The sequence below is a fragment of the Canis lupus genome, chromosome 25, assembly GCF_048164855.1.
Source record: "Canis lupus baileyi chromosome 25, mCanLup2.hap1, whole genome shotgun sequence".
NCBI lineage: Eukaryota > Metazoa > Chordata > Mammalia > Carnivora > Canidae > Canis > Canis lupus.
Genome location: NC_132862.1, coordinates 8,911,502 through 8,923,653, shown reverse-complemented (window position 1 = coordinate 8,923,653; position 12,152 = coordinate 8,911,502). Strand labels below are relative to the sequence as shown.

Here is a 12,152-nt window from a genome sequence, read left to right as displayed (position 1 = left end):
ACATCTGACCCAAGTGGAGTCAATTAGAGCCTCTCCTTTCATTTATACCAAGATAGCAGAACTGTAGTAATTAGTGGTAGACATCTGAGCTGGAGAGTCATGTACACCCTTAAGGCTGGGAGTTTGGGGACTGTGTGCATGAGCACACACACAGAACCAGGTCACGGTAAAAAAAAAAAAAAAAAAAAAAAGCAGAGGGTAAAGCAGATGTCTCGAAAGAGGTAGAAATGAAATACACTGTGGCAAGAAAAAGAAGCTAAGCACGGGCAAGAGAGAGATGGCAAAGAATGGCAATCTTGGTTCCTGAGGACTTCCCAGTTTATAATTCCAACCCCTCATAATATTCAGCTACACTTCCAGTTCTTACATTCCATTTACTTAACGTGATGTTCATTGGTTTCTGCTCTTTGCAACCAAATGGCTCCTGAATTCAACAGGGAATTTTTGCTTTTCGGTCTTCACGATAAACTAAAAGAATTCCTAATCTATTACCAGGACCTTCCTGATAAGTTAGTAAAAAAAGAAGGAAAGGGGGGGAAAAGGTAAACTGTTTTCTTCCTTGGAAAACTGCTCTTTTATGCTGCTAAGCAGAGTACAATTAAAGACACAAAGCAAAATGCTGAATACGTGGGCTGCAAGGCCACTAGCCAGAGTAGCTGTCTTTTATGGTTCCCTGCCCTGCCTTTGAAAAAGATGAGGAACAAAACTGGGGGTGGGGGGGGACTTCAGTTGCCTTCAAGGGTCATCTATCTGCTTGTAAGCCAACAAACACATCCGAATCTTGAAACCCTACAGCTGAGATCAACTAAAAACCAACCAAAAAAAAAAAAAAAAACACAACAACAACAACAAAAAAAACATAAAACCACTCACAAAACTCTGAAATCTTTGCTTAAAAAATAAACAAAGGGAAAAAGCTGCCAGCGTTGACAGCGGCCAACACCTGGCTGGCTTGCTAATGCAGTGCTGGGAACTCAGGCTTCCGTCCACTTACTGTGATCATTAAGCAGAGAAGAGTTTTCATTTCCCCTCCAGACTCCAGCGATTGGTGGAAAGGTCTGAGAAGAGCAGCACTCTGCTCCCCCCCATCCACTCTCCTCCTACTCCCCTCTTCCACTCCTCACTCCACTCCCCTGGCAGCTGTTCCAGAAAAAAGGAGCCGAGAGCAGCAGGGCCCCAGGCTGGTCTGCTTAAGAACAGGCTGTGCCAGGTTTTCGGCTGCAATTAATTTTCCAGATAAGCTCTAAACCTCTGAAATGCGTTTGAAATTGAAATGCTGATACAGTCATCAACCACCACAGTACACAACCATAAATCTTGAGTACAGATAGTTGTTCGTGGGTAATAATGAGGTACAATATATGTTTAATTAGTGGGAGATTTAGGAAATGTGCAGTGTAATAAAACAATATTCTAATCAGGGTTGAGGAAACTTGTTTGAATACTATTTAAGCAGTACCATCGATGGAGTTCTTATAAAATACACTGAAATCTGCTTTACTAGGCAAAAAAAAAAAAAAAAAAAAAAAAAAAATTCCAAACAGAGAAAACAAGATCTTAGGCTGTTGGATATTAGTCCCAGGGACAGCACCAGATTAAAACCAAATGCTTGGTGGAAGTGGAGTGATGAGCCGAGGGGAAAAAAAATGGAATCCCAGTGTGAAAGCCCTGGCTTGACTGTTAAAAGTCCAGTCTGTCCTCACACTTGTTTATTTTCCTGTGAATTTATGCTGTAAATTCCCTGATCTCCTGTTCAAAACCCATCATCTGTTACCTGGGAATGTCACCTGTGCCCATGGATGCTGTGGTTGTTAAAGAAGCATTTCATGAGAGTCCCCAAATCCTGCCTGCAAGGGTGGAAAGTGATCTAAACCCTCTGTGAAAGAACAACAGCCTAATGCGAGAAAAGCAGCTGGGTCAGGAAATTTAGACTCTAATCCCAGCCTTGATTGTAAAGTTCGGTGTGACCTTGAGAAAGTCAATTAACACCTCTGTGCTTCTTCAATCTCCTTATCTGAAAACTGAGGGTAGCTGGGTTCCATCTGAGCAACATTTTATAGATAATCAGGTAATTCCTAGATTATAATGAATGGGTGTAAAAAGTGATGGGAGAAAACAAAATTATATAGCCTCTTCCTCCCCGTGACAGATACATACATACATGCACATGTAATAATTGGAGGGAAAAAAATCCAAGTAGTTTTTTTAGCTTATTGAATTGGTTTTTGTTTATCTTTTAAAGGGAAAATGTAAAGACTCTTTAAAGTCAGGGCACTTAGTATTTAGAAATAGTTTATTTTAATTATAAATCAGAAAATGTCCAGGGTCTAACAATCCACTTAGTAACCATAGATATAACATACCCTAAAGTAAAATATGGATAACAGGAATTTTTTTGAAGCTGCTCTTTTGGAAAAATAGACCTACATAGACGGTAAATTGGATTCAAAAGACCAAGTATAAAGTTTTGTGTGATTTGGGGACAAGTTAATGAATGTTTCGATGGCTCTGTTTCCTCATCTGCAAAAACACTGCCTTACTAAGAAAGTGTTGACTAACTTGGCCAGGCTAACCTCATTTTTTCCTCTTCATTTGGAAATGTTATTATATGAATACAAGAATATTATAGAATTTCATATCCGGTACAGTCCTTAAAAGCTACATCATCGAAATCCTTCCTTCTGTAGATAAATTGAGGCTCAGAGAGATTAAATGACCTTGTCCAAGGAGCCGGGTCTTGCCTCTTCCTGCGCAGGGTGTTTGTGCCTCGCCACAGCTGCCTCATGGATTTGAGGGCGTGAATGCCCCTCCAAACAGTGATCGGGGGAGTCTATTCATAGCCAACAGGTACAGTTTGTCTCCATTCTGCGGTACTGCATATTTATAAAGATATTGCCAATCTTTTTTTAATATTGAAAATATATCAGGTGATATTACCATTATTTTGACAGTCGGGCTAGAAAAGCCAGAAAGAGAAATTAACAGCTTATCATTTTAGAACACCTCGTAACATTATTAGGAAGAGTGATTTTGACATTTTTATATGATTAGGTGTGGTTTGGTGTAAACACTATATTTGCTCAGCTAAAATTTATTTTAACCATCCTTGATTTCTGCAGCGAAGCCTCACCAATTTAAGATAAGGTCAAAAAACAAGCAAAACAAAAACTGATGGCAAAATACGGTGCTATGGTTTAACACCTAATTAGTATGGGTGTCCTTCTAGGGCATGTTTTGCTTATCCTATCAGCCACTGGGAAAGACCTTTGACAACAGTTCATTTGATCCGCAGCTAATATTCATCTTCTTCTAAATCTGATTTATCTACACTGGGTGAAGTTAATGGATTATAAAGGTGGTTTCCTAGCTTTTGGATTTGTATGCCAAGAAAATTCTGCACCTACTCCTGGATTCTACCAAAATTAGGAACACAGAAAAGGTTTCTTTCAATTTCCAACTAAGTAAGGAAAAAAAAAAAAAAACCCATAACTAACCAACTATCATGTCATCTGAAAAAAAGAAACAACTTTAAAAAAAGAGAGAAAATACCACATTCTCAAAGTTTCCAAACTGAATACTTTGACTTTATAAAACAGCAGCCACTGTGTCTATTCTGCAATTAAACCATGATGACAGAAATCATTCAATAAAGTGTATTTCAGATGTGAAATTAAGAGAACTTAAATGTATTGGAGAAAATGCATCTATGTTATCTGTTTAACTTTCTAGTCCCTTAACTGGAGAGATCAGTGAATTACCTGTGTTTAATATTTAAAAATGAGCTGCACCCCAACCTTCTGGGGGTGAGTCAGAACGTCTGTTATCCTAGGTGTGATCATATTGTGAAGTGGCTGCAGTACAAGAAGTGGAGCAAAATCACTCAAGAACATTGAAAGTCTCTGCATTGCGACATTCCAGTTGTCCAGCCCAAAATCAATGAGACAAGAGCTGTTCCTGCTCTTGTGGGAGGCATTGCAAAGTCAACACAGCAAGAGCACAGATGTCTCGTAATTCTATAACAAGGAATGAGATAAAGAATTGGAACATAATCTGATATATGTCAGCTGTAATATCTTCAAATGTGCCATATACACAAATAATGATGGTCTAACCTCATCATCCAAGCAAGTAAGCAAGATTTCTATTCTTCCAAATGATTTCCTTAGGAACATTTCCAGAGAAAGTTACACATATTAGCAGCCCTACTCTTCATTTTCCATCCTGCAAAGCAGGTAGTCTGTCATTTTATATCAAGAACAAGATTTGCTTTTTGTTTTTCCTTTCAATACTTTTAATGTTAAGTCCTTGTTAATATGCATTGTTCCATCTTATCATTTAGACGAAAAACTTCTCAAGGGCAGACTTGTCATAGATCTGCTGTGTAGAACATAACAGCAATTTATGCGCCTGTTTTACTTCATTGCCTAAGGCTGTGGTTCATTAAATTCAACTCTCAGATCCTGGCACTGGTATTTTTTAAAAGTACCTCCAGGTGATTCAAAAGCATAGCCAGGGTTGAGAACCATTGGCTATCACCTTTGACCCATACATGAATAAAAATACCAAAAAGAAGTTGTACTCACGTCAAATCTCCTTGTGTGAGAAAAAGCTACACAGCTAATTTGCAAGAACATAGGTCATTTGTAAAATTTCCTCTGGGCTAACTCAGACCACCATCACCTGGGAGCTTTTGAGAAATGCAGACTCTTGGGCCTATCCATAGACCAACTGAATCAGGAAACTTCAGTTTAACATTTTTATTTATGAGAGACAGAGAGAGAGGCAGAGACACAAGCAGGCTCCATGCAAGGAGCCCGACATGGGACTCGATCCCAGGTCCCCAGTATCAGGCCCTGGGCTGAAGGCGGCGCTAAACCGCTGAGCCACCTGGACTGCCCAGGAAATTTCAGTTTAAAAAGATCCCAGGTGGGATCCCTGGGTGGCTTAAAGGTTTGGCCCCTGCCTTTGGCCCGGAGCATGATCCTGGAGTCCTGGGATCGAGTCCAGTATCGGGTTCCTTGCATGGAGTCTGCCTCTCTCTCTGTGTCTCTTATGAATAAATAAATAAATAAAATTTAAAAAAATAAAAAGATCCCAGGTGATTCATATTTATGTTAAGGTCTGAGAAGCAGTGCTAAAAATCCTAAATCCTAACTAGGCAAGACAAGTCAATCTCCCCTTAGAAAACTTTCTTATCAGGTTCCTAAGATTCAAGTCCAGGATTCATCATTAAGAATGTTGCAGGTGAATTAATTACTATAGTGATATATACATATAGATAGAGATAAATAGATACATACAAATATATGCATGTATGTGATGAAAAACAGTATAGTGTAATGTAATGAAATATATAATATAATTTATCTCTTTCTTTCCAAAGAAATTTATTTGCAGAGGAAACCTTAAATTGTATTAGGAATAAAAGGAGCAGCATCAACTATCCATAACTACCCTGTATTTCATTGCCATTTTATTTCACTGTCGTGGAGATAAAAGGGATACAATCTGGTTCTTGCCTTCAGGCCACTTATATTCTAATAAGGGATACTGACAGGTAAATAATTAACCAGAAAAAAAAATTAACCAGAACTTAATGCACTCTAAAATCCTAAACTAAAAATACAACAATGTGCTAAGGCAAATGTTAGTGTGCTTTACATTCACCTAGGAGGTTTGTTCAACCACAGCTTGTCGTTCCCCACCCCCACCCCCACCACCATTTCAGGTTTTCAGTACTTCTATGAAGAAACCTGAGAATTTTTCTATCTAACAAGTTTGCTGCTGGTCAGGGACCATACTTTGGGAACGGCTGAGATATGGAAAGAGTACAAAGGACTGAATGCTGGGATTCTTCTGGGCTGCAAAAGATGAGCCAGACATCGACAGGCAGGGAAGAAAGAGAAGCGCATTCCTGCTTGGCACAACAACCAAAGTGGGGCATATCTGAGCATCTGACATGCTGGGGAAGTCTGCTATGATTGGAGGTCGGAATACATGAACTGATGATAGATAAAACTAGAAGAAAGGTCGGGGCAATTCATGGATGATCTAGGACAGCGACAAAGGAGTTTAAAGTTTATTCCATGGACATTGAGAAGTGATGGAGGATATGTGAGGCTAAAAAACATTTTTTAAAAAGACATGATCCAAATTTTACTTTAGGATAGGATTCCAGGCAACAGCAAGAAGGGTGGTATGGAGAAGCAAGAGATCAGAAGTCAAGAGAACAGGGGAGAGGCTATCCCAATGATCAAGGAGAATGATACATTAATAGGGCCATTGCGAGAAAATGTGGTGACATCCACACTTCTGGGATGTGGCACTGGCACTAGGAGAGCCAGTGATTAGACAGTGACAGAAAAGGAGGGGCATTAACCTATTTAACACACATATATTGAACTCTTACTGTATTCCAAGCACTGTGCTAGGCACAGAGGCACAGCAGTGAAGGAGACAAAGTTCTTACCCTCATGGAGCTCTCAGACTAGCAGGGAAAACAGATGAGGTAATAAGGAAGGCCAGCAAAGAACAGAGACTATGGAAAATGTGTGTGTGATGTCAGAGCCGGGGGTAGGAGGGCTGGTTGCCTCACTCAGTATGGGAAACGAAGGAAAGCTTCCTGGAGAAAAAGACACTTAAACCTAAATTTGTTAATGGCCAAAATACTTAACAGGGCCTACAAGACTACATGATCTGGCCCATCCATTTATTTTCAGCTTATTCTAAGTCAAAGAGTCTCTTATTCTTCACATTCTGGAACTAGACCTTTTTTGATTCTTTTTAGCCTCAGGACCTTTGTACATGCTTTTTCCTTGGCTTGGAATTTTCTTATCTTACCTAAAGAATTATTATTCATCCTATGAGGGCCAGCTTAAATATTACATCCACAAAGTTTTCCCTGTGTTTCCAAGATGAGATCAATACCCCTGTTTTATTACCTGCAATCTTCCTGCATTCCATTTTATCACTTATCACAACAGTAATTTTTTGAGAAATGTTTAATGCCAGTATCCCTTCTTAGATTATAAGGTCTGTTGGACAGGATTATGTCTTCTAATTATCTATATTCTGAGCAATTAACACAGTATCTGAATTATGATAAATACTCAGCATTTCATTTTATGAACAAAAACCAAGAATTAAAGAATAAAAAGGAATAGTGGGCAGAGGGGGTAAGAGGATAAGGAATAGCAGGTGGGGAGACCCTGAGGTTGAACAGACTGCTACTCTATAAAGGAAATAAGAGGAAACCAGTATGGTTGGGTTCTAGGCAGACAGAAGTAAGAGATGGGCTTGAGAGGCAGTCAATGGGAAGACAGTGAAGGGTTTGAAACTGGGGAATCTCTCACCAAATCTATGTTTCTAAAAGCCTGCTCTGGCTGCTTTATAGAGAATAATTTCAATGAAGTGAAAGTGAAGAAGGACATCACTGGATGGCTTTTCCTAGAGCCCAAGTGCCAGTACTGTTGGGTAGGGAGGTGGTGGTGCAAAGTGAAACATAAGGACACTCAGGCAAGATAGTTAGGAGCTAGAACTGAGCTTGGTGGTAAATTGAAGGTGGGGATAAAGGAAAGGAAAGATTGTCATGGTTGACATGTAGATTTTTGGTTTGTAGAGATTATCAGCACCATTTACGAAGGGAGGGGGGGAACGGTGAAACTCCTGGGTCATGTGGAGCTCCTCCTAGCAATGACAGAGTCCTTCTAACCAAGAGTATAAATGCTGAAACTTCAGGGGCAAAGCTGGAGCCACGGAACTTTAGAGACCACCTTAGGGAACTTAGAGACCAATCCAGAATATATGTATTCATATTATTTTTGTAAACATATAACATATTTTTACGTGTATAAAATATATATGTTACACATATATGAATACATATTCACATTGAACAAATCAACTAATAAAATTACTTGAAGAAAGAGTTCTGCTGCAAAAAAATGCCTGACCACCACTTCTGTGCCATGGCGCCAATGCCCCTACACCTCAGTATACTGGAAGGTGATTGACAATCTCAGTCTGTTTAGTGCAGTAGATTAATGTGATTATAGATTAGTGTGATTATAGATAATTGCTAGTGTTACTTCATATGAGATTGTTTGAGTGACAGCTCGGAGGGCTCCAATTAAGGCACCCAGAGGTGGTCATTTTTCTTCTAAATATGAGGTTGGTTGGCAACATTTTTCCGTAAAGGGACAAGGCAATGAGTACTTTAGGTTTTGTAGATAATCTGGTCTCTGTTGCAACTATCCAACCCAGTCACTGCATGTACAAAACCAGCTACAGAGGGCGTGTTAACAAATGAACATCCCGTGTTTCAATAAAAGTGGATTTGCGGATATTAAGTTTCGATTTTCATGTAATTTTCACATGTCATGAGAAAGTCCTCCTTTTGTGTTTTTCAACCAATTAAAAATGTAAAGTCCATTCTTAGCTCACAGACTTTACAGCCACAGTATTTGGCTGTTTCCTAAATGAGAGAATTTTGCACAAGGAGTCAGAATCAGAAACTATAGGTAAAGAAAAGCAAGCTTTAATGCCATGTCCTGGTCTCATGTAATCCAATGAGGAAAAGGGGAGAAGATTCCTAGCCAAGAGGTATTAAAGTTTCTTATGATTCTGGGCAGTTGTGAGCTCCTGAAGCAGAAGTGAAGGGGGAATCGTTCTGCGTTGTCTGGTTAGGAACAGCAGATCTCAGTGGCCCTACAATGGAATGCCTCAGGCTGCCAGGTGCAGTTCTGATTCATATTCTTATTCTTACTCAAGGCCCAGGAACATCAAATGAACCAGACACAGTAACTCAACAGTTCTTTTTTAGACATAAAATCAAATGCCAATAACATTCTTAGTTTTCTTTTTTCTTTCTTTTCCTTTTTTTTTTTTTTTTTTTTTTTTGACATTCTTAGTTTTCAAGCAAAGCACTGGTACCTAAATTCAAACCACTGTATTATCATCAGGTTGGGTAAATCTAAAAGACCTATAGGCTTCAATGACTTCAGGGACAATTCAAAGATTAAAGAAAGGTAGTATCATTGCTAAGCGATATTTGGTTAATGAACTGCTAGTCATCTCTAAACTGATTTGCCTGGATCTCCTGGCAAAACCTATAAACTCAAAAGATTGTCTGCAGACTAAGAACATGTACTTCATCAGAGCTGGATGTACATATCACCATATATGCATATCAATGCTTTTTTTAGTAAATAAATTATAATTGTACATATATATAATTGTTTACCTCAAAGCATTTAACTTCAAGACAATGAACTACTTGAGGCAAAGGATCTTATTCATCTCTGAATTATCAATATCTACTCTAATTACTATCACATAGATGATGCCTAATAAGTGTTGTCTGAATAAGTTAATAAAAAGGTCAAATATTATTAAAATTGTTAACAGGGTGAGAAATACAAAATCATTTGTTCCAAAAGACAAAATCTTATTTTAAAATAGACCCTGAGGAATACACTTTGTACATGCAGCACTCCATCAGAATACTACTCTGGAGACCATGGAAGTCCATAACTAAACAAAGGCATAGAATTTCTTGCTTACTTACCTGAGAACCAAGTAGGATTTTCCTTACTGAATCACCTGGGGAAACACTGCTCGCTCTGCTTATCCAATAGCCATTCCCATCCAGCTTCTTTCTTGCCACTTTCTACAGCACAGGGTGAAAAATAGAAGACTCAATTTCTCAGGCTCCTGGTAGCAAAGAAGCCATGTGACCATATTATGGCCAGTGAGCTGTAATTTGAAGTCTCCCAGTGCTTTCCTGATAGAGTCTGATAATTGGAACCAACTTTTCTCTTCTTTCTGCTTTGAATATGGGGCAGCAGGAACCAATCTGCAACCATGAGGGTAAGGCCAGAAGAATGCCCACACACATTCTGGCATTACTGAGCTGCTGAACCAATGCCTGAATCTTTCTCTCTAGATTTTCTATATGAGAAAAAGTAACTAAATAAATTAAATCGTGGATAGACAATATTCTTTGTCTTGCAAATGAACATTCTCCTAACTGACGAAAAACCTACTTTGCAAAAAATAAAAACTCTTAAGCACCAATTAAGTACTTTAATCTCCATGTGTTAGAACTCAGTCGCTAAATATTACCTTATTACTTTCTGTTTAATTAAAGGTTATTTGGAGATCCTTTTGAAACTTCTGGTCCCCCAGGTCTATAGCTATTTAAATCACTGCCATTCACTGCTCCTTTAGCACTTATTTGCACTTATTCTGAGCACTAATCTCTCAAAAAAATCTTAGTTTCTTCTACTCAATTCTTTGAGGCACAAATATATTAATATTGTGTAATTTGTTTCTCTCTTAAATAATGTGGATTTATTTCATTCAAATTTTTATGACATATTTCCAAAAAGATATAAGGTTTCTTACATCAGAAAACTTATACAGAAGAGTGACATCAGCCAGATGGCAGACTAGTAAAATCTCCACCCCACTCTCCCACAGAAACACCAAATATATGACAACTTACAGGCAAGAGTAGCTTTGTGAGAATTCTAGAAACCAGTTAAAAAGTTGTAACAAATAAGTGAATGACTAACAAAGAAAGGGTAGGAAATTTCCTGTGTTTCTGTCCATCCTCACCCCATTTCCTCCCCAGTGCACTGAGGTTGGAAAATACCTACTTACTGGTTCCTCCCTTGGAACAGAAAGAAAAAAGTAGAACTTGCTTGTGATGTTCTGGCCTGTCTGGGAAGTTCCCGAGGGACTAGTTTCTGTCTCACCTTACTAGGACACAGATGGAGTGGTGGCATAGTTTGGATATCAAGTTAGAAGCCTCTGATAGCAGTGGTGGTCACTGGGACACATGAGAGCTGCAGGAAGGCTGCAGACCTGTGGAAACCTGGGTCAAGAGACTATGGGAAGAGGAATACAACAGAAACCTAAGTCCTTGAGAAGAATAGCAGGGGGAAGACTCAGGAAATTAAGACATCTTAAAGCAAACATGTGGGCAGCCCGGGTGGCTCAGCAGTTTAGTGCCGCCTTCAGCCCAGGGCATGATCCTGGAGACCTCGGATTGAGTTCCACGTTGGGCTCCCTGCATGGAGCCTGCTTCTCCCTTTGCCTGTGTCTCTGCCTCTCTCTCTCTCTCTTTCATGAAGAAATAAATACAATTTAAAAAAAATAATAAAAATAAAAGCAAACATGTATAGAGGGAAATTGGGGGGAAAGCACACACACAAGACTAGGGAAGACACATCGTCAGAAAAAGCTTGAGAGGATCTTGAGACTTCACACTGAACTAATTAATGAAGATTTATCCCTGCACAGACCCAATCCACAAAAACCTAGGGACTATTCTTTCACATGCCCAGTTTTCAACAAAAGATCACAAGGCATACAAAAAAAAATCTGAGAAACATGGTCAACTCAAAAGAAAAAATAATACTCCAGAAACTGAAAATCATGGGCCTCAGACTTATCTCACAAAAACTTTAAAATAAATATCTTAAAAATGCTCAATGAGCTAAAGGAAGCCATAACAGACAAACAATATCAGGAAAATGATAAAGGAACAAAATGAGATATCAACAGAGATAGAAATTATTGAAAAGAGCCAAACAGAAATTCTACAGTTGAAAAACATAATAACAGAATTGAAAAATTCACTAAAAGGGTTCAACAGAAGACTTGAAAGGACAGAAAAAAGAATCAGTAACTTCGAAGACAAGTTATTTGAAATGGTCAAGTCTGAGCAGAAAAAAAGAAAGAGAAAAGTGAGAAAGACTAGGGGGCTTATCACACTGTCAAGTGGACCTGCACTAAGACAGTGGTCAGAAGAATGAGAGAAAAAGCAGAGAACTTATCTGAAAAAAAAATAATTGGGAATTCCCCAAAAGTCAAAGAACTATGAAAATATCAAAAGAAAAGTGACTCATCATGTACAAAGGAACCTCAACAACATTATCAGTAGGTATCTCAGCAGAAACCCTGCAGGCCAGAAGGCAATAGAATGTTATATTTAAACTGCTGAAAGGTAAAAACTATTGACTGAGAATAACGCCCTTTGAAAATGAGGGAGAAATGAAGACATTGCCAGATAAACAAAAACTGAAGTAGTTCATTACAACTAGACCTGCCCTACAAGAAATTTTAAAGGGAGTCCTTCAGGTTGAAAT

General features: G+C 38.7%; 1 long non-coding RNA gene across 1 annotated transcript in view; it reads right to left on the bottom strand.

Moving 5' to 3' along the window:
- Positions 1-3,751: 3,751 nt before the first annotated feature.
- LOC140616815 (uncharacterized) overlaps positions 3,752-12,152 on the bottom strand; it is a 77,545-nt gene continuing 69,144 nt past the window's right edge. The window contains exons 2-3 of the long non-coding RNA XR_012017151.1: positions 9,566-9,667; positions 3,752-4,013 (exon numbers count right to left, since the gene is read on the bottom strand). This is a non-coding gene — a long non-coding RNA (uncharacterized lncRNA). The remainder of the gene's footprint in view (positions 4,014-9,565; positions 9,668-12,152) is intronic.